Raw genomic sequence first — 23,168 nt, forward strand, 5'->3', positions numbered from 1 at the left:
CCTACGTCAATTTCGCGAAACTAGCGAAAGAATAACACAAACAGAAAGAATGTCACGGTATCCTAAAATACTGCATTAGTATTGCATATACATATGCGCATTCGGCTGCAACTGTTGACGTTCTGCAATGCCTTCAAGGTGTGAGCTTTTGTACCCCGCAACATTCCTGATAAATGCCAAGTGACAAAAATAACACAAATTTAAACTGTTCGAAAATTAAGGAAATGACGTCCATCATGACGCAGGCCTATGGTTACAGTAGGCACGTGTACATGGTAGGGTAAAAGTATTTCTGTTCCACCGCCTCCACAATGACAGTGCATCTTCCACAAATGGGTGTCATTGTTTTATTGGTAAATTCCACAGCAGTCAACTCAGTTGCACGTCAAATAGAGGCTGAGGTCCACCAGGCACTGGCAGGTACAGTATTATCCCTTCGAAGTCTGATTTGCTTTCTTACCTGCGAGAAAAATACAATTACATGTGACAGATTGTTCTGAAAATCCTGCCTAAAAAAGTTTTTTGAGCAGCTTCCGGGTAGGAAGCTGCTCGGTGTAAAAAATTATTCACTCATTACAGTGCTCAGAAAAGCCAAGATTCGCCAGAGAAACTTATTTTTTATTATGAGAGAATTGTGTTGAAAACGTTTTTGAATTAGTGCGGTTGTTATGAACGCTGTTGTAGCATATTTTACGGTGGTGGGTTAGCGAATCAGTAGAATTTGTTGCTCAGAGAGGCGTTTTGTTATTTATAGCGGGACACAGGGAGGTACATTTTAAGGATTAAAAACGACAAGGGCCGCCGTGGTAGCGCTCTCGTTCACAATAACTGCACTGGTTGAAATATTTTCGGAACCTTGGAATAGTGTGCCCATGGACGAGATGGTCGGTGTGCAGGACGCATTTTTCGGTTGTCTCAACTTAATGTTAAGTGCTGCGCTGTCTTTTCACCATCTAAACAAGTTTTCATGGCATAAAAGCAAGCACATTTTACTGTAGTAGTCCCATATAATTTTCAAGGCGAAAACCTTCTATGTGTGATTGGTTAGCCGACCTTCACATCCTTGTGCGCAAACCATGTCGTCGATGTGAAATCGTACACGAGGACGACTTGGTGTAGTAATTTGCTTACTACGCCGACCCGGCATCATGTCTTACCTATATGGTAACGCTCCCACAACAATTTTGGCGGTACGCGGGTGACCGTCGTGATCGTGTTAAGACAGAGTTAATTCAGGCACTTGAACCCAAGACCTTCGGTGGGAGTCGAACGCTCGAGCTTATATGGGAACCGAGCCCACCACCTTTGGCGTGAAGGCGGAGGTAATTTTTATACAATTAGTTAATATAGAGCTAATTAAAGCACTCGTACCCACGACCATTGGTGGGAGTCGCACCCTCGACCTTTGGTGTTAATTTGGGCGAGGATAATTAAGGCAGAGTTAAGGTAGCGTCAATTAGGTTGCTCGAACCCGGGACCTTTGGTCGAAAAAACACGTAATGAGTAACAACGCATTCGAATAAGAATGTCACGTAATTTTGTAAATGTCTCTTGAGCGCGGAGGCTTTCGCCTTCAGCCTCTTTGGCGTCTGCCAAAATTGTTCGACATGGCAGCACTCAAGGCACTGTCTGTGGATTTTGCGTATGTGGACATCGTTCCAACATTAGATTTTCTGTGCGATGTAACTGCTTGGCTTGGTTTTGTCTGGTTCTAAGAAGGAAATCTAAAGTACCTGCTTTCTGCTCTCTTTGTTCTCAATTTCAATGCAAGCCCTTATGCAGTCATTTTTCGTCAGCAGGCTGTTTTGACTTAACTGCTCAAATTGACACACTTCTTGAGGATGCTTTGGAAGATGCTGAGTGCGACAAATGATTTATTTTGCTAGATATTAGATCAGGTGGAAAGCTTTGCTCCGAAATGCACAATACAGAAAAAGGGTCCTTCTGCTCCCTGCAGATGCATGATAAGCGAAGCTTGTCCCTTTGTATAACCTTCCCCTTTGCCATCAACTTTATGTTTAGTTGAATGTGACCGTGTGATTAACGAAATATGCATTGTGCGCATATTGGTGACATCAATGAAGACAAGTTGGCAGTGAAACACATTTTTATTGAACATGGGAAACTTCATCGGTCATTTTTTGCAAGTCAGCAGAGAAGCCTTGCATTCGCTGTGGTATGCTCATTCAACACTTCCAAGGCATTGTGTCGCTGTTCGTCGTAGAGGATCACACTGATAAGGGACAAGTTTTTTGTCGAACCACAAACGCTTGCGTTCGATGTCCTGGAGTTTGTTCGGCGGCGTGGTTAGCAGCATCCGCCCGCCACTGACGCTTGCGATTCGTCAAAATTAAATTGCTTCCAAAATTAAATCTGTCCGTCACCTAAGACAATAAATGGCTCATACCACCTTAAGAAATGGCTCATACCCCCGTAAACATCACCGTTACTAGATTACGGAAGAGGTAATCTAGTAACGTTGGTAAACATGGCCTCCCAATTACGACAACAGAAGAGATGTGAAATTGTACACTATAGTGATGAGCGGCAACGGAGCCAGCTGGGGAAGGAGACAACAACGAACGCGGCAGCAATAGCATGATCGCGTTCGCGCGCTTGCTCCCAGGGGCACCAACGTGCCAGCTATCGAAGAAGACGATGACGCTCGAGCCGTTGCTGATTATAGTTTTCTGCGAACAAACACCGACGCTCAGGCTAGACTTAGACAAACTTCGATTAACAACGCCAACTTAGATAATATTAGTAGATTACATTTCAAGAGTGGCAAAAAAAAAACCATTTACCGTGAGGAGGAAGGTTGGTAGGGTAGAAAAGACGCCATGGCAAGATCAGGATGGCTGCGCTATCTTGACGTCCTCCCGCAGGCTCGTCAAGACGTCCATTGGCTCGTCCAGATGTCCAAGATGTCCAGAAGAGCATCCCATTGTCCTCATACCGTCGGTATGCCATCGTCGTCATCGTCATGCCGTTGTAGTCATGCATTCACTGTTATGCAGTTGCCGGGATACTTTTGTGGTAGTTCAGTGGTCGTCATTCTAACTTTTCGTCCTCACAGTCTCATTTCGGCTGATGTCGTCTCACCGTTATCATCATGCACTCGTCAGGTATTCTTTCTCATACAGCCGTCATTATGCCATCGTGGTCGTTATATCGCCGTCAGTACACCTTCGTCAACCAACACTCTTAATGCCAGCGCTTCAGGTCAATTTCGTCATACAGTCATCGTGAAGCACTAGCCGTAACTCCATCGTCATCATACACTCATTTTAAACCCATTGTCTTCACACCGTTGTGATGGCATCATCGGCATTGTGTCATCTTCAAACAGTAGTCCTCATACAGTCATCGTCATGCATATGCTGTCACATTGTCGTCATGATGTCGTTATGGTCGTTCTGTCATCGTCGTTCTAATCTCGTCATCCAAAGCTCATCATGCCCTCGTCGTGACGTCATCGTTGTCACACAGTTGCCGTCAGGCCATTGTCGCTACGCCGTCATGACGTAGCTATCAGACAGTCGCTGTCTTGCATTCGCTGCCAGGTCTTCGTCATCTTTCCAGCTTCATTGCATAACCATGTGACTGAGTGAATCACCACGTGTGAATCATCGTACACTCGTAGCCGTCCCATTGTACTTGATGTCGTCGTTTTCGCTCGGTCATCGTTGTACTGTCGACATCATTTCATAATTGTCGGTGGCATGCCATTTCATATTACCTTCAAATTTGAAGTATCCTTACAGCATTTTTTTAATTCAGTGTTTGTGTATCTCAGTATTTAGGCCGCAGCTGGGTGAGGAGGCAGTTGCTGTGTTAAAGGCTGCTTGTTCTAAAGGTCGGTGAGTAGTTTTGAAGGTGCCGCCATCGGAATTATTCAACCCTGAGGCCAAATTCCTACTGAAGCTGATGTCACGAGTGAAACTGCAAACCACCTATGAGATTGGAGCGCTTGCATCTACACTTGAAGTGATGTTATTACGGCATTCGTCGGCTGTGAATATTTTCGAGCTACTGTGTAAACTACGTAGCGGTGTGGATTTGACGCCGTGGTTGGTATTCATGTTGTCGAAGCTTTCGATGTTGTTTTTAACCAAAACATTATTGTTGGCGCAATCTCTAAGTGGGTATGTGTCATGTTTCTCGCTTATCACCATAATTGTCAAGTACGTCATTTTTGTTCCACTGACACTGCTTTCATAAGCATTACAGTAAAACATTGCTCGAATACACACTGCAATCTTCTGTGAAATGATGCTATATGCGATGTAAAAATAGTAATATTCGTCCTCTACAGAATTGCTCCCTGTGACCTCCAAAATAGCTGCACACAAAGCCACTGGTCTGCGAGTCTATTTGGCGACCTAAACGCTTTGTACTAAATGCCCTGCGCTGTTCCTGCCTGATACGAAATTATGCCCCAAAATTACTGCCTTCCGTATACTGGGCAGCCCAATTAGCAAAAACAAATCAAAGGACACATTATCTGCATCGCATAGAATCAAACTTCGAACGGTATGCGGATTTTATTCAAAGTTTTTCTTCGGTGTCTGCTGTAGCTCATCCTCCTCCCCCCCCCCCCAAATAAAATGTGATATCTTTACAACTCATGATGCTAAGCGTGCTGTTTTTTCGTCAGTAACGTTAGTTTGAATGATTGCTCACCGTAAAGAGCCAACTATGTGCGAACTAAATTTCAACCGGACGACGCAGTTGCCGAAGTTGAAACACTCCATTGATTACTTGTATGTCGTTGCCTCCCTATGGCGGCAAATGTGCTCTTTCTTGCTCTGTTTTTGTTTTTATCTGTTAGTGTTAGTACAAGTGGTGCTTTTCTTTCTAAGGAGCAGTGTGTTGCACCCCATATGTGGAATGCTTGCATGCGATGTTGCCTCGGTGCAATAAATATCTTCATAAGAAAGAAATGTAGTTCAGTTGTGTAAATGTGTTTTACACATGCATGATCCGCATTGTGTATGCCGCACAAGAACACCGCCGGACTGGGTGATTTTATTTGAAGTTTGAAATTCCTTGCGTTATCTTTATGTGTATGTTTTCAGTCACCTTAAATCTGCAGTGCTTAAATTGTCTAAATATACAGCTCCCTTGCAATAAATAAGAAAAAATACATCAGAGGTTAGCATGCTCACCCGCTCATCTCCCATATACACATTACTTCACTGCCGTCACGCATATCGCAAAATCCAATAAAATAATATAACGCTAGTTGCTTCCATTATTTACTATGGCAACTAGTGTTATGGGACGCCACATGAAATAATAATGCCTCTGAGCCGGGCTCTGTTTACCCAGTGCCCTACCTTGGTGATCACCACAAGTAATGGGACAGTTTGCAAGATTTCCACGCTGGACTAGTAGGATATCAACGTCACTCAACGTAACTACTATATTATTTTCGTTGCCGTCGTCATCGATCTGCTTCGGTGGTCTTAAACACACTCGCGTTTTAATTACAAGCCTGAAAAAAAAAACCAATGGCTTGATTTTGGTAGCGCTTTCCGAAACTCCAGACGGTCCCGGACAGGTAGCTATCAAAAAAATGCTTTAACGATGTTGATTCCGACAGTGAGTGGAATATAGGGCCCCATAACATTAAATTATTCCAATCTGTTTTTAACTGAAATGTGGTGACTCGCCGCGTTGTTTGAACAGACCAACAAAATGGTCTCCTCGTTTATAGGAGGTCACTTTTGTTTGATGTCAAAGCAAATAGCCTTGTCTTACTTGCGCGGTTTTATCTAATTGGCTGAACAGAGGCGAGAAGCGTTCAGAAGTAGGGAGGCTTTCGGTGGGGTCGGGCTGGCGCAATGAAAGTTGATAACCTGATGAGAAGTTTGGAAACGGCCCCTGCGATTGGCCCGCTTCTTCTTGCTTCGATTTCAGTGTCTGGTAGCAAATCGCATCTGCGCGCAATGGAAGGGTAAACATACACCTAATACGAATCCTCAGCAAAGAAAATTTCGCACAGTGATGGGATGTACAGTGGTGAGCACTGTTAGGGTGAACACCTCATTGGTATTCACGAGCCTATAGAAGTTGATGCTTAGGACGAAATAACTATTATTTTATTTATCGGCATCATTAATAGGCGTTGTAATCGGCACATTTCCCCCCTGAAGTAGACGGTATGTTGAAGTTATCGCAACTTGAATACTAATGAGGTGTTCACCCTAACAGTGCTCACCACTGTAATTGTCGAAATGGCTCGGAAGGTAATACCGCCATGCAAAAAGCGTTCATTATACGCAAATATATCCATCGTCCCTGGAAGCTCCCAGTAGCCTGTGACAGAGCGATAGGCAGGCAGCCATCGTCCATTCATTTCAGACCGGGCAGTCGCTGGCTATTTCAAAAAAAAATATTCAGTTTTGTTCGGCATACTAATGCGTCTTTAAGGGGTACGCGTCACATTGACGTGGTGAGTTCTCGCGGTTTTTTGACGTTACGTGACAGACAGCCGAAGTGGGTGCAGCCCGAAAACTTTTGTCTAATTGTGGAGGGCTGATGGTGAAAAACGCGTAGAATTGGAAATAAATATTTTTTGTTCACTCTAATCATGAAAAATAAGTGTGTACATGTCCTATCAGGTGAGGGGCTATCGCGGTTTTACTTGACGTCGCGTGACAGACAGGCGAAGTGGGGGTGGCCCGAAAAACATATTGCCCAATCATGGAAGGCTGATTGCAGAAATGGAATACAACAGTTTGGAATAACTTTCCGTTATAGCGCCCCAGATGGCACCTATAAAGCGTGAAAGCCGTATCCGTAGTAAAATAAAATATAATAAACTTCACCACCACAACCACCAATCATCAATCAAGACAGCTTTTCTCGGCAGAGATCCGCTAGCCATTGCTGATGTTTCTCTACACTATAAACGAATGACGGTACCTTTTTTTTAAACTGCCAGAGTAATTGCGTGCTTCAGGCACGTTTATTTTTTTCGCGCTTGCTATAATTGCCATTGCTCATAACGCAACGAAACACATTTTTTTAATGTTGGCTGCCATGCATTGCACGATGACGATTCGTGCCAAAATTTTAGAACACAAATTAGCTATTCAACAGAACACGCAAGTTGCTGCTCACCGCATGGAGTTCGTGTAGATGATGGTGTTCTTGGTGGACGTGTTGTTGGACGCTGAGGGCGGTACATGTAATAACCTCTTTCCTCTATTTCCACACGACGATGTTCCACCGCAGCAAGTGAACGATTTTCCCTTTGCAATGGGGACAGAAGAAAAATATATACGACCAAAAGGATCCAAACATGGAAGCTGGAAGCCTTTTTCATTGTTAACACTCGTAAAAGCTTCAGATTCCCTACTTGCAGCTGCATCCGTTTATATAGGCGTCTGGTGACAACGCCTTATACCATTCGCACTTTCCTGCAATATCAAGGGCAGAAAAAATATACAAAACGTTATTTTCATCTATGGCTTCAAAGCGCTACGGTTTTGAAACAGCAACAGTTCATAAATGCTTGGTATATTTCTAACGCGAACATAGCTTTCGTGAAAAAAAAAGTGCTACGCAATGCGGCCACCTATCCTCACAAGAGATATATTTCATTTTCACCAAGCCTATTGTCTGTGTAGTTCACGAGAACGCACAGCTAGGCTAGTCGGCTTCGGTAACATCGTCGAACAAGGTTGCTCTGATTATTCTGTAGATGTTTATATGGATGTAAATAAATTTAGGGTCGTTATTTGACGCCTATGTTGTGTTTCTTCCCGCGTCCCATTCATACTTCGCGTTGATTTTTCATAGATGCGCCCGAGCCTTTTTTCAACCATTGCACTAGCACTTCACACCATAGGCAATGAAGCAACGTTTTAAAATCACGGTATTTCGTGTCCAGTGGAGCTCAACTTGAACCGAGCTTCCAACAGCTCCTCGTCTATTCTCCTCCTCCTGTTCTTATACTTGTCTTTCTTGTTTTTGCCTTTTTTAATGAGATACGAAGGCTACACTAAACAATTTACAAAAACTAGCGACATCATTTCCTTCGTAAGTATTCATGAAAATGAGAGTTGATTAAAATAAAGGTTTCGCCGCCAACCGGTAACAAATTTACCACCTCCAAATCACGCTATTGGTGAGTGCCAACTTAGCTGATGTGACTGGCTTCCAGTCAGTCAACTCGCCTTGCTATTTTACAGCAACGGTTTACAGTTTATAACTGAGAGTTCATGCGCCACGCGAATCTTTAGCGAATGCTGTCTTACGCTACGGGCACATAATTTGGATGCACAACACCCCCTCCGCCATAAGTTACTACTGGTAAAATAGAGCGCATATGAAAGAAACTTTTCAAATATATAGATATAAATACACGCCAGCTTTAATAAATGGAAGCGTCGGTCACTTATTTTTCAAACCTTGTTTCTTTTGTTTTCTTTACTTGCATTGCTTCAACTTGTGTGTCCCAGATGGCAATTTCCTTTAGACAAACCGAATATATTGCTGCTTAAATCAGTGTACTACCAGAACCGAGCTATAGTGCTGCTTGAAAAGTCCTGACGATTACCTTTAATTACAATAATCTACAAATGGGCTTGTCAGTTTAGTCAGTTACGGCAACCGTTGCTTTATTTAAAGCTATCTCACGCGTTTCGAACTAGGTATTGACCCTTTTCGGGGAGCAGTTTGTTTTAGAGAAACGAGATGGCGCTGACGGCGGCGCGCCTTATGTCTCCTCAGCGACCGCGCACGAATACGATACCATTACCGCTTCTACCTTGCTTCTGTGCGACCAGCTGTCGGAAATGCAACTGAGTTTTCGCTAACACACTGTGCTCCAATCATGCTAGATTGAATCATGCGAATTGAAGATGTGTGCAGTAGTTGGCTGCAAAAATAGTGACTGGCATGTTAAGGAATGGACTGAATCGGTGTGGCCAAGTTCGCGGACCGCTACTGCAACTGTCCGAACGTGTTACCGGCACTTCGAGATGTACGGCTTTCCTCGTGGATACAGAAATTTGCTCATCCGCCAGCCTTGTATCGCTAACCTTCAAAGAAAGGGCTTCATCCCCAGAACGTCCACAAGAGTGAGTACCACTCGTTAAATAATGACAAAGGGAGTAGCGCCGCTTCCTGTCATAGTAAGTTTCGCGCACGTTATGTATACACATCTGTCCCAAATGGCAGGAAAACTTACGCCACTATATCGCCAACGTATCAAGCATAAGTGAATGGGCGCACACTTGAATATATGCGCACTGTATACGCACAATAAATGACAGACTACACTGATGGCGCACGAATGGTCGAAGCTGAATGTTTCGTGACGGTCCATAAGAGGAAGCAGTTACTAGCTGTGATATATATGTGCTACAAGGTATTACAATGTACAAAACAGCTACGTTTCAAGCCTTGTGCGCATTAAGACCAAATCTATCGGAACGGAGCACACCCGGGAGCGATTAGGCAGAAAATAATCAGATAGTGGCCGCACCGAGGAACTTCACTGAGCCAGAAACTGACAAGCCACTGCTTCAAAATATTTGCCAAATAAAGAACAAAGAGCAAAACACACTAATCCTGACTGAATTCATGAGCGGAATGTTTGGATAGCTTGGAATAGATATTTAGCCCCGCTTTTAGAACAAGCACCATATACGCTGCTTGTGCCGTTTTGACATAGCTTAATCAGCTCCGAAAGCGCTTTTGCATGTTATCTGAAGCTGTGATCAAACCTTCGTGTCGTCCACCTAGTCACCGTCTACGATATCTCCGAAAACAGAGGTTTTCTAAGCCGCGCCGGCGTCATACACATCCATTTTAAACAAGGAGGCAACGGAGGCAGTTGAGGCAAGCAATGGACGCGTCACCACCTGATCAAACGTGGGAGCGCCCACGGGATCGCCGCGAAAAGGGTCAATAGCTAGAATATTCCATGGTGATTGTATGCTACATCATTATTTTATTGTGGACAGTTCATCTAGGTGGGCTGAGTACACCAACGTCTAGATAATGTTTTTTTTTTCTTTCTTACAGACTAGTGTTCCTGGTTCCCCTGCTAGTCCTATTGAGAATTCTAGAAGCTACACAATCACTGTATATATACCAAGCGTTTCTGCGAGTGTGTTTACGTATTCTTTTAAAAAATCTGGTGGAGCAGATAGCACAATTTTAATCCTTGAGCTGTATTCGTCACGCCGGCGGACATTCTTTTTACAATAAATTGAAACTCGTATTCAAATAAATTACCAATGTCTTCTCATTGAGCCTTTAACTAGGAACTAATGGCACAGTTGGAAATTTACCTATTGTTGCCAAAGAGCTCGCAAGGCGGATTCGATTGGAATAATTCTCAAGATGACACCACTTTTGATACGTTAATTCCCACAATTAGCGAAGGAATACATTGGCGGTCCACTTACTTTCATGCTTCAATTCATAGGAACCGTGTTTTGTTAAAAACTAATTGGAACGTTGGCACTCTTTTATTGCAGATTTGATGGCGCACATCTAGAAAGTGAAGTTGGCCGCCGGATTATTTTAGGTGGGGAATTCTTGCAGGCTCAGCATCGACAATTTGTAAATAGCAAGACGTGGCGTAAAGCAACAGGTAAATTTTTTATTAGTGAATTGTTGGTAAATACTCAAATAGGCGTGTTTTTTTATGCAAGTAATTCCCCCCGCCTCTTCAAGTATACCAGCGCAGGGAATGGACTGGAACACAGTCAGACTTTAAAAATTACATAGACCAAACACCTCGTATATTTCTATTTTGGCGGATGGTCATGTACGCTTCTTCCATGCTTATAAATTGCGATACTGCATGACTGCTAGTCTCATCTTATAACTACACGCCTTTACTAGTAGAAAAACACTAAAAAAATAAAACGTGTAACAAAATCTTAAACAAGACTCTGACAGTGAAGTGGTGCCTTTCACATATAGGACCCTAGTTCAGGGTACTTGTATTTCATCAGGGATAGAGTAAGTGAATATTACATCTCCTGGATGGTCTAGTAGCAGTAGAGTAGTACTACTCTACCGCGTGGAAAAAGAGTGATCCTTGTTGTGCAGATGTTCTGTTGTGCAGCTGGGTACGAGCAACCGTAGTATAGTAGTTTTACTCTGTCACTTTGGTGCTAGTTAAGTGGAAGAGTTCTCGAGAAAGAATAGGGCTAATAATGTAACCTTTAATTTATAAAAAGAGCAGGTTTTCTTGCTCAAGTCATTGTTTCCAGTCGCTCTCCTGGTAGGCCCGTGAGCCAGCGTAATAAAGAATACATTTGAACATCAAACCTGTAAACGTTCTGTCAGCTCATACGTGTCTCGGATCTCACGCACCTAATAATAAAGTAACTTGAATGTTCAACGGCATCTTATTTCCGAAATTTTTTTACGCCCCACTATGTTGTTGCGCATCAGTTTATGCTCCGGACTACGCATAATGGGATTTGCACCGGCAAAGTTGTGCCAGAGAGCACAACTTTGCCAACTTTGCAAAAGTGATAATGAAACAACATACGAAGACATAAAAATGTATGTACGCATAATGTCAGCTAAGATGGGTCTTTACAGCACATAGACCCTAAGTATTAGCGCGAAGTATGGTTTCTTTGATCTTATTTGTGTGATCGTATAAGCGCTACCCGGATAATTATTCATTCGGCGTGTGCCACCATTGCGTGGTCATTTTTCACAAATCATCCAAACTGTTCATGTGCCACTGTAACAGAAAAGATACAGAATGATTAAATGTATTGAGATATATGTCGTACTTCTTTGTACACAGACCTCTCAACATGCTTCTTTCGAATCACACATCACCATTGTCTTCATGGCATCCCTGCATCGACGACTGACCATTTGCGGTTGCAGTTTGGCGTTAACATTTCAGCAAAGCTTGCGAAGAACGTAATGCATAAAAGTAAACATTGCACAAGATTATTCGTTGCGCAAAATGTACATAAACTACAGGTGTTCGACCCTACGTGGTTGCTCAGTGGCTATGGTGTTAGGCTGCTGAGCACGAGGTCGCGGGATCGAATCCCGGCCACGGCGGCCACATTTCGATGGGGGCGAAATGCGAAAACACCCGTGTACTTAGATTTAGGTGCAGGTTAAAGAGCCCCAGGTGGTCCAAATTTCCGGAGTCCCCCACTACGGCGTGCCTCATAATCAGAACTGGTTTTGGCACGTAAAACCCCATAATTTAATTTTTAATTTTACAGGTGTTCGGAGAAAAAGACTGAGTCAGAGAATCGAATATGAATATCTAATAAAAACGACGTATGTAATATCAACTGAAATATCCCGTTTTGTAAACACAGGTAAATATAAAAGTTCCACGAAGACTTTTGCAATAGAATAAGTATTTACATTATTTGGTGCACCTCATACTGTAATATACTGGACTTTAGGTCAAGTGAGAAAATTGTAGATAATAAACAGGAAAGATGCGATGCACCATTATGATGGCCTTATTGCAAAAAATAAAAGAAAGAAACAGCATGTCACCAGATGCCCGTAGTAGAGTGTAGTGCTAGTAAAAGATCTCAGTAATGGCAGAATAAACACATCATATTGTTTAAAAAATAATGCAAGCATGGGGAAATTGCAGAAATAATCACCCTTCATCAATTCACCTCGCCTAAATTGAGGCATCAAGTCTTTAGGCTGAAAATGAGAGAGAGACATCCACATCTAAACCAGAGGCTTTGTGTAGAAGTGACCACCTTGGGTTACCTCAGAAACAAGTTTCTCTTGACATCAGTTGTTATTTTCCGGAAAGTTACGTGCTGTCATCATCAGCCTATATTAGCCTATATTTTATGTCCACTGCATGATGAAGGCCACTCCCTGCGATCATCAATTACCCCTGTATTGCGCTATTTACCTAACTTTTGCCTGCAAATTTCCTAACCTCATCACCCTATCTGGTTTTCTGCCGTCCTCGACTGCGCTTCCCTTTTCCTTGGTATCAATTCTGTAACTCTAATGGTCCTCCGGTTATCCATCCTACGCATTACATGACCTGCCCAGCTCCCTTTTTTCCTCTTAATGTCAACTACAATATCGGTTATGCCCGTTTGCTCTCTGATTCACACCGCTCTCTTCCTGTCTCTTGACGTCAGGCCTAACATATAGCTGTCTACTAATTTGCTATCGCAATCGATGCTTCGCCTTTCGGTGGGAAACTGCGACTTTTTTCCAACATTATTGATTGATATTTCATTTGAGAACAGCTATGAAAAGTCTGGAGCCTACTTTTCTACTACATGATTCCACATACAGACTTGAAGGTAGCTCTGTCGAGAGACGAGACATTATGCGTAACTTTGCCAGGATTGTGTGCTCGAATAGGTTGAATGACCTAGAGCACCTTTTTGAGAAGTACTGCTACATCGTACCAGAGGAGACCGATAATGTTACTGAACACATTGAGGACAGCTTTGCGTACAATTTCTCGAGTTGTCAACAACCTCACGTGGCTCAGGTAAATGCATTAGAAGAATTCTCCCAGGCAAGCAACCATATTGTCACGGTGTCCTGTCGGTGAAGAATGGAACTGCCAAATACGCTATATAGTTAACAATTTACGTCTTTATTTGACAACTTGCGCCCAGTATTGGGCTTTTGTAATTTATGCATGATTCACGGCACATTCCAGCGGTATGGCTGGCGCTTGTGTGTATTCAATTTACACCACTATTTGCGTCGCGCACGCCATAATATTATGCAAAATTCGTTTGCATAACATCGGGAACAACGTTCGAAAAAGCTCCGGTACACGAAGGTGTGTCTTGCACCGAAGGATCATGTTTAACAGTAATCCTAAGCATGAAGGTAATGAGAGTGTAGCCTCATCTTTGTTAAATTTATAAATGAAGAACAGCGTGCTGGCTACTTCGGAATGAATGACATGTGTAGACACATTAAAGGTAGGGTGGACTTAGGAAAGAAAGCTAGCAGTTCTGATTTGTCGAAGGAGCAAGAAAAGGTCCCCAAATATGAGTAAGGTAGTATTTGTTTGTAACAATGCTGTCTCACAAACGGCACATTTCTGGAATACGGGCAGGGAAATTGCAAGCTCATTTTGTAGGCTTAGCATCAGTAGACTAACCAAGCTGTAGATGCATCGCTAGGCAGGCCACCTAACATCCAATGACTACATGAAGGAGGCCCCTTTACAAAGAAAATCCAGACGTTTGGAAATTAATTGATGAGACAAAAACAAGTATTCTAAAATACGCAAAGCTTTATGTAGTGATAAATATAAAAGTTTTGACATTGGCGTTACTGCTCCTTAAATTATAATTCGTAGCATTTTTCACTAATATGAAGATCATCTCTGGTGTGATGAATTTTTTTTCTTTCAAGTGATGTTTTCAGGCGTGCACAATCGTTTATGGCGCAGAAGGGCACCGCAAGAAATGAGGTATATTCTTACTTTGTACTTGCCTCCAACCGCGCAATTTCGGAAAGGAAGAGAAGCTCCTATTTCAGCGAAGCATTCACGCAACCAGAGTCCTTGCTTGGATAAAACCGTTATTGCGTAGCGCTTTCTGAGCATTGCACGAAAAGAAACAATAGCGCAAATCCATTGATGACCTCTAGATGCGATATGTCAAACACGTGCTCGGTTCACCATGCACCGAATTCAATCGAAAGGAATAGAAACGAGCAATAAACATGCACGAATGAATCCCGTCGAGCCATCTAGGGAATTAGGTGCAATGTCTATCTAGATTGAATGAATGCGGTGCAGAAACACTTGTCTGGCAATTCGCAAAATAAATGCTATGTATTGATACCGCGGCTCAGTGAATATGCATTGCATACAATCACGGCGACGTTGAAGCACTGACATATATCTGGCTGATTAATCTTGAAGCTGCTGAGGATAGATTTACTTTAATAATATGCATCAATACATTCTAAAACAATGTGACAGAGCGAAACGAAGATGACAAATAATAAGTTTGAATTTGAAGCACTGGGATACAAGTGTTACTTTATTCCCCAAGGTAGGAAAACCATTTCTTTATTTTTTACAGCAATAGCAGTGGCGAATATAAAGATGTTTTCCATGTGCGTATCCGTATTAGCCGTTTGGACGGTATGCCACCTCAACTGCTCATTCTGATTCTCATCCGCACCATCATGATCATCATGATTATCAACCTATAGTTATGTCCACTGCAGGGTGAAGGCCTCTGCCAGCGATCTGCAATTATCCCTGTCTTGCGCTAGCTGATACCAACTCGCACCTGCAAATTCCTTAACTTTGTAGGAAGAACGTGACGGCGGCGAACGAGCCGCGCCGTCGTTCCTACTAAGAAGGCGGCCAGCCGAGCGGAGGCCGCGACGACCAGCGTCTCAAGCTCCTGGAACAACACTGCGCATCGATACATCACTCGAGGTGCATGGAGCCGCGCAGGCCGGGTTGTAACCACCTTTGCAGGCTGCAGGGTTGTTCGAAAGTAATCCCCCGACGGGGACGGCGAGTTAAGTGGAGCTTCTCCCAAGCGAGCACCCCTGAAGAAAGCCGGGCGTCTGGCCGGGGGTCGCTTGTGCTCGATTTGTATTCTGGTGGGTAACAGGTGGCCGCCTGGTTTCGAACCCGCGAACTCCCGCAGCCGAGGCGGACACTGAACGACGAGCTGCGGTGACTTACGGTGCTGCAGCTTGCCAATATCGAACACGGTGCCGGATCGTTGGTAGGACAAGTGAGGCTTAGCTGCTGCTCGGGCGCCCGATGGAGCGGTCCCTCGAGCAGAGCCCGCTGACGGTCCGCATCGTAAGGGGCCGCGGGCCGTAGGCTGTTGGCGTTCCCGAGCCGAAACTGGTCCTCGTAGAAGTCGCCCGAACCATCAGGGCTAGGGTCAGGCCAGTCAGCGCTAGGCGCCGGGCCATGATCCGAGGAGTGAGAGTAGCTGACGTGTCACCGCTCCGCGTGGCCGGCGTGTTCGTACCGTGACCGCGCGCTCGCACCGTGGCCGGCGTGCTCGTACCGTGGCCGGCGTTCTCGTACCGTGGCCGGCGTGCTCGTACCGTGGCCTGGTTAGCGCCGTGGCCGGTGAGCGTCGTTGCCGGTGAGCGCCGTGGCTTGGTGAGCGCCGTGGCCGGTGCGCGTCGTGGCCGATCACGTCCGGGTCACCACTGTCGAGAACCGAGGGGTCGCAGCGGAGCGCCAGAACAAGAGGACCAGCTTAGCAGGCTTTCAGAACGGACTAGCGCGTGCCGTGCTTGCGCCGCTGGCACGCGCCGCCCAACTTTATTTTTCTCGTCTGTCGCAGCCGGCCCCAAGGCGCCGGCCGAGAACGCTGACCTTAGCGTTCGCGCTAGGCAGCGTCGGTGGGCGCTACAACTTCATCACCTGACCTAGTTTTCTGCCGTCCTCGAGTGCGCTTCTCTTCTTTTGGCACACATTCTGTAACTATAATGGTCCACCAGTTATAAACCCGAAGCATCACGTGGCCTGGCCAGCTACATTTGTTTCCTCTTAATGTCAGCTAGAATATAGGCTATCCCCGTTTGCTCTCTGATCCACACCGCTCTCTTGCGGTCTCTTAATAGTATGCCTAAATTTTTTTCTTTTTATCGCTCTTTCTGCGGTCCTCACCATGTTCTCGAGCTTTTTTGTTAACCTCCAAGTCTCTGCCTCACAGAATTTCACATCCTCACAGGATGGCAAATAACAGAAAAAAAAACATTGCCCATAAACGTTCCTGTGGATGAAGATTAGTTATCTCAATGCGACCAAGTGAGCATCAAGGCCGTACGCATGAACCACTATACGCATCTTTCACAATGGACAGGTCGGGTAGGTTTGAAAGCGGCTAGCACTCTCTGCGAATTTCACCACTTTCCAGTTTTTCCGCGTGTGGCGTGTGAATTAGCTCCTTCACGCCAACGTGAGTCACTGGGTGTGGACCATTTTCAATGGAGTACGTTCAGGCAGAATTCCATCACTGGGTGCATGTCGAAGCACAATAGAGTAACATCGCATGTGAAAGCTCTTAAGAGAAGAACGAACGGAGTGCTGATTATCAGCTAAGTAATTTCGGTCACAACGTAATATATAAATGTTCGGGAAACACAATTGAGGAAAAGAGCAAACAAACAAGTGATCTAAAGCGCAAACCACGACGCATATACGAGGAAAAAATACGGGCAAAAAATAAAAATAACGAAAGCAACGCTTTTACCCAGCTAACATACACATCATTTGTTTGGAAAGAAGTGGCACCAGGAAGTGCCCCAAAGGTTTGAAGACCGCAAGCGGCATTCCACCAAAGCCGCTGGCCGCCGCTGTGTGGATTAGCCTCTCGAGGTCCGCGCCACTGGCTTGTAGCGAAGACGGGTGACTATCATCCTATATATGGTGCTTTCAAGTGCTTTCATGCAGACACCCGAAGCCGGAAAACATCCCAACTTAATCAGAACCGTAGCGCACGTGGGATTAAATTTTATTCTTCTTCTTTCTGGGGTTTTATGTAACCACGAACGCCGCCCCACTGAAGCGAACAAATAAAGACAATATTGTTTATTAAAACAAAATATATACACCACCGCTTACTCACACACGGTACGAAAGTTGGATAATCACAATAACCTTGTCAGTCATCTCCAAAAGATGAATGCGATGTCATTTCTTCATAAATTTTAGTAACTACGAGCTTTGAAGAGTTCTAAATTGTAAGTGAAACTCAGTTTTCCTGCTTGTCTTGCAAGCTTTCATGCTCTTGAATCACGTGAACTTCAGCATGAATGAAACTATTTTTTACGGTGTGCCGGGGCGCTATGCGACTAAGCACACCTTGGAACCTTCAGATATTTTTTTGCTATTAATCTAAAAAGTTGTAATTTGACGTTCAGGTTTGTAGGACAGACCTTTGTAAATATATGATACCATAGTCGGGATAACATTACATTTTGTCTCAATTTTTCCTAATACTGACCAGCACGTTGCTTGATTACACGATGGCGCAGAGTAGACGAGCTGCGGCGTCACTATTCAGGAAGCAAATCAATGAAAAGCGATCGTTACAATGAAACTGACTACATTCCGAGGATATCAACAGGGCACTTGTAAAAATCTGCGAACGTATGTGGACCTCAAAGCTCTATGGGAGCGAGTTAGCTGGTCCCGCAGTGACAACGCGAAGGTTCTGAGCGAGCGCAGGAGCTTGTATAACTGAGCTGAAAAAATTACGCACCCTCAGAATAATCGCTGGTTGCTTTCGTCAAATGTTCGTCTTAATGATCACAATTAACGGTGATAAGTACAACTGCGTTTACTTTTGTACCATGCAACATAGAATATCATGCAGTTCATATGCTGCGCTCTTACAAATGCCACAATGTTTATGTCACGCAATTTTTACTGCTGTGCTCTGCACTGGCCGACACGCTACGCTACGCAAAATAGCAATGCCGGCGATTATGCCAAATTTGAGACATACAGGCAGTGACGTCACCTGGAGGTAGGCGACATATGTGGATGGAAGTGCGGCGTAGACATCTGTACGCAAACAGAAGTGCAACAGACATATTGTTACATTTGACGATTTTGTACACCTCTTGTGTCAATGTTTCACACACCATTTCTGGTGTACTGGCCAACTACGAGCTCATACCAAGTGGCCCAAGTGGTCGGTTTCATGCAGAAACACGTAATGTGTCATGTTAGGTCTTGCATGACGGAATTCTACCACCGCGGATTTCCCACTGACTCAATCGCTCGCCTTACTGTCTGTAAATGCTTGTCAAGCTATGCTAATGAAAAATTGAGTTTCACGTTTGCAACCTCACATTTCTGCAAATGCCTTCCTTCAGAAGAGCACGTTTAGTACTGACTAAGAAAGAATATATATTAAAAAAGAGCGAACGCTCTAAGCAAAGATGGAAGACGAAGGAAATAAACAAGTACTGGACAACATTACACAATTCACGATCATGCATATTGGGTATAAAAAGACTGGTTTGATCTCAATTCACAGAGAAGATGATCCGTAATATCTTATTCCCAGCTTTTAAATTTCTTCTACGTTTTATCGCATTATTCACAAAAATAATAATTGATTTCGATTAAAAAACTGAACTTAGAGTAACAATTTGAGAATCGCTTTGAATGAATAGGCTTTTATTGGAGTAAAAGCTTCCCTATTGAAAATCCCAGCATTGCCCATCATAAGTCTTATGCCGGGAATGCCGCAAAATGTGCTCGGCATGCTGGGTGAGGTGCTGGGCACTATGGAATTCATCGTGGGTATGCTGGGTGGAAGGTAGGTGACATAGACAGTGCTGGGTGGACGCTGGGTAGATGGTCGAATACCTACTGGGTGACTTGACTCAGTGGTGGGTGTACTGGGTGGACGGTAGAATACACACTGAGTGACCTGTGCAAATGATGGGTGAATGATGGGTGTACTGGCTGGATGGTGGATAAATGGTGTGCGTGCTGGGTGAATGGTGGGTGTACTGGGTGGATGGTGGGAGGACCATGGGACTATGCAGGGTGTTTCGCGAAGACTCAAAAATGTTTAAAGGTTGCCTGTGGTAGATAGCACAATTCCAGTTCATGATCTGGTCCACTCGAAGAGACGGACATTACTTGCACAAAAAATTGAAATCTTCTGTTCAAGTATCAGTGTTACACTTAAAGCAGTTAAATCAACATTGGAAGTGGTTTATTTTCTAGCATCAGTTAGATTGAAATTGTTCAGTCACACCTTCTTTGGAACATCATCATGTTAAGATTAATGTTCTTACCAGCATCCAAATTTCGAGAGGGATGCCTGGTTTTTACTCGAAGGGTGGTTGCATCCTTTTTCTTTTCTACATAAAGATTAGGTTGTTGCTCAAGGTACCGCGCCTGTGGAATGGTCTTGAAACTGAATCGGATTAGCGTATGGATTGAGAAGAGGGTGCATGATGAAAGTCAAGCTTATTTCAAGACTGCATTCTCTGCAAAACAGCTGGGAACGTGCTTGCTTTTTTGGAGGATTAAGTATATATATATATATATGTATGTATATTCCCAAATGCTACACAGGGTGTTCATTTTTTATGTTTTCCAGAATTTTTAGAAGTTGCCTGTTGCAGGTAGCATAATTCTTATCATTGAGCTGGGTTATTCGATGAGGCGGACATTAGTAGCATGAGAAATCGAAAGACATATTCAACTATAATGAACAAAATTTCAATAATGAACTTCTTAGTTAATAACTTTACGACATATATTGCGATTTACGAATTCTAGCCGGTGAGCTTGTCAGGCGTATCCACTTTTAATAAATTTGCAGAATGACACCAGTTTGGAGATATGCGCCATCGAACTCGTCGTAAAAATGCACTGTTACTTTTTTACCAATGTGCTGTTTTATACTTGGAAGCACATAAGAAATTGGAATGCCCATGTATTTCGTCCCACACTTTGGGAAATAATATCTCGAAACTGGTGTCATCCTGGAAATTCATTTCAAGTTGACACCAGTTTGCAAGACGAAATTCATTTCGTCTTGCAACCTCACCGGGTACAATTCGTAAATTTCATGATGTGCCGTAAAGTTTTAAGTAAGAAGTTCATTAGTCAATTTTTATTATTTAGTCGAATATGTGTTCCGATTTCTCGTGCTACTAATGTCCGCCTCTTCGAATAACCCAACTCAGCGATAAAGATTATGGTACCTGCCACAGGCCATTTTTAAAAATTCCGTAAAGCTTAATTTTGAACACCCGGTATATATACACGTATGCACTTGGCAGCTATTGCTGTCGTAATCATGGTGAATGTAATAACAAGATATGCTTCCGTATTTCAATTAAGCTATTGATTGGTGGAACGTACACACTGGATTTTCTCGAATACAGTGATACTGCATTCTGGAAAATCACCTATTTGTTGCGACTCGATGACTCTGGGATATTCTCGTTAAATTATTTACTAACGCATCTCGGTACTTTCTCGCAAACAAAAAAAAAACACGACAGACAGTGAGAAACTTAATGACTTCGGAACTTCTGCAAGGTATGTAAACGCCCTGTTACCTTTAACAAAAATGTCAACTTATTGACTATGCCGAAGCGTCTAAGCTAAAAGCTTCCATAGTGAACTCGTGACGCCGCTAACTGCTGTTTGCGTCCCCTGCATTCTCGGCATGAAAATGGGCGCGATTCATCCTTGTCGCAGGACGTGCGCGCGACGTCGACAAGCGACGCCCAAGAGATCGCTCACGCTCAAGCCGGTTGCTTTGCTGGTGGACACCACAGGTGAAACCACATAAACGTGCGAGCGACGTCTGCAAGCGATGCGACGTGGAGGCCTTGCGATACGCAACTTGGTTGATAATTCGCATGTGTCGGTTATTAACGTCACTGTCACGGCGGACTCGTACTTTGCACTGTAATTTACCCGTAAGTGCAATCACTACCGCTGACAGCCTTGCCACGAACTTTATTAGTGCCTTTGTTGTGTGGGTAATTTTTAAAATTACTATTCCATGTCGCCAGATGCAATAACGCGACCTGAATAGTTTTGCGGACCGCTTCAAAGATACGCTGTTGTGGTTTTAACTGCATGTCTTACAGACAAATTGGACAAATTGAATTGTTTGACAGGCTCAGAAGTCTGAAATCCGAAATTTCAATATGAATAATAAACCAGTAACTAAATACTAACTACTAATATTCCTTTACCAACTTTAACAGTTTTATGACTTTTATCAACATTCTAAGCCGCGCACGTGTCTTCTTCCCTATAAAATAATCTTTCTTAAAACTGGAATTATGACATCCAGTAGACGCAATATTTCAAGCGCTAGTATGCTTGTTAAACGAAACAGGACTTCGTGAAAAACTATAGAATTGTGCGGATCTGATGTGTCTTTCGTTTTTTTTTCTTATTTTTAATCTTCTCTTGTTTTCTAATCGTTTCTGCCCTTACCCCATGCCCCTGTGCAGAGTAGCCAACCGGACACTTAACCTGGTTAACCTCTCTGCCTTTCGCCTCCTGTTTTCCTTCCTTCCTTCCTTCCTTCCTTCCTTCCTTGGATAGCTGTGATTTCGCCCTCCAAATTGCGAGAACATAAATTTGGAATAAACTTACCGTGATGTGACGCAAAATCCAAAATGTTGCGAACGTTCAGTGCACGCGAAGAATTCTAAACAATAGTCTGGTCCTAGTACTTATGGCTCAAAGTTACGCCTTACGAACAATTTGGTCCTTTAGCTGCACTTGCCTTTTGGAATATAAAATAATAAGTTCAAGCAATTTCTCACATACGGTTTGGTGCACAATGCTCTGCACAATGCGTTCAGAGTTGCAGCCTAATGCAAATGTAGTTGGCGGTATACGCGAGTAATACAGCGTCTCTGTCTTGCTACTTTTGGAACAATAAGAAGCCTTTCGGCGCACCCCTTCCCAATAGCACATTCAAATATATATCCACATTTATGGTGTTGTAGTTTCCTGCCTATATACCTAAGTGTGTTAGAATTCGCGGTACTTGCGTACATGGGCAGACTTGCGTACATAGGCAGCAAAAAACGACACCAGAAAAGTTTATACATTGTGTAATGCTGTACTTGGGAGGGTTGGGTCGTAAGGTTTCTTATTTTTCCAAATAGTAGCAAGTCAGAGACGCTGTATGACTCGCGTATACTGCCAACTACATTCCATTGAGGTCGCGATATGAGAGCATTGTGAAGGAAGCTGTAACTTTCAAATACCTTGAAGTTCTTATGGTATTTTGGCAAAGAGAACTGTAGCTGAAGGGCCGATTTTCAAGAAACGCGTAATTTTGCGTCATGATTATTAAGATGAGACTATTGTTCGGAATTGTACGGTTGCAGAGAAAGTTCGCAACATTCTGAATTCGTCGCTCACTTTGCAGAAAGTTTAATGCAAATTTACGTTCTCAATATTTCTAAGGCGAATTGACTGCCAACGTGCCTCGAGCTGCCTGTCGCGACGCAATTTTGCTCGTATTCGCGGGCGTCTCTCACGCTCAGAAAAACACTTTTATGCACGTACTCAGCAACAGAAAGCTGTATCGGGAGCTTTCCATATTGCTTTACCATTTCCTTATTGACAATTTTAGTGTAATTAGATTGTTTGAGAAGTTTATAATTAATTATGACTAATTATGAAATTAGACGGA

The 23,168-nt window shown here is 43.6% G+C and overlaps 1 long non-coding RNA gene across 2 annotated transcripts; it reads right to left on the reverse strand.

The window, feature by feature from the left end:
* Positions 1 to 343: 343 nt before the first annotated feature.
* On the reverse strand, positions 344 to 22,245 carry LOC125945296 (uncharacterized). 2 transcript variants are annotated; one of them, XR_007466794.1, is made up of 3 exons: positions 22,115 to 22,245; positions 7,129 to 7,427; positions 344 to 460 (listed from the first exon to the last, which is right to left on the reverse strand). It is a non-coding gene; the product is annotated as an uncharacterized LOC125945296 (long non-coding RNA). The 2 variants fall into 2 exon arrangements; XR_007466793.1 differs by lacking the exon at positions 22,115 to 22,245 and adding an exon at positions 14,453 to 14,548.
* Between the last annotated feature and the right edge of the window lie 923 nt (positions 22,246 to 23,168).

Source organism: Dermacentor silvarum, chromosome 5, assembly GCF_013339745.2.
Source record: "Dermacentor silvarum isolate Dsil-2018 chromosome 5, BIME_Dsil_1.4, whole genome shotgun sequence".
Lineage (NCBI taxonomy): Eukaryota > Metazoa > Arthropoda > Arachnida > Ixodida > Ixodidae > Dermacentor > Dermacentor silvarum.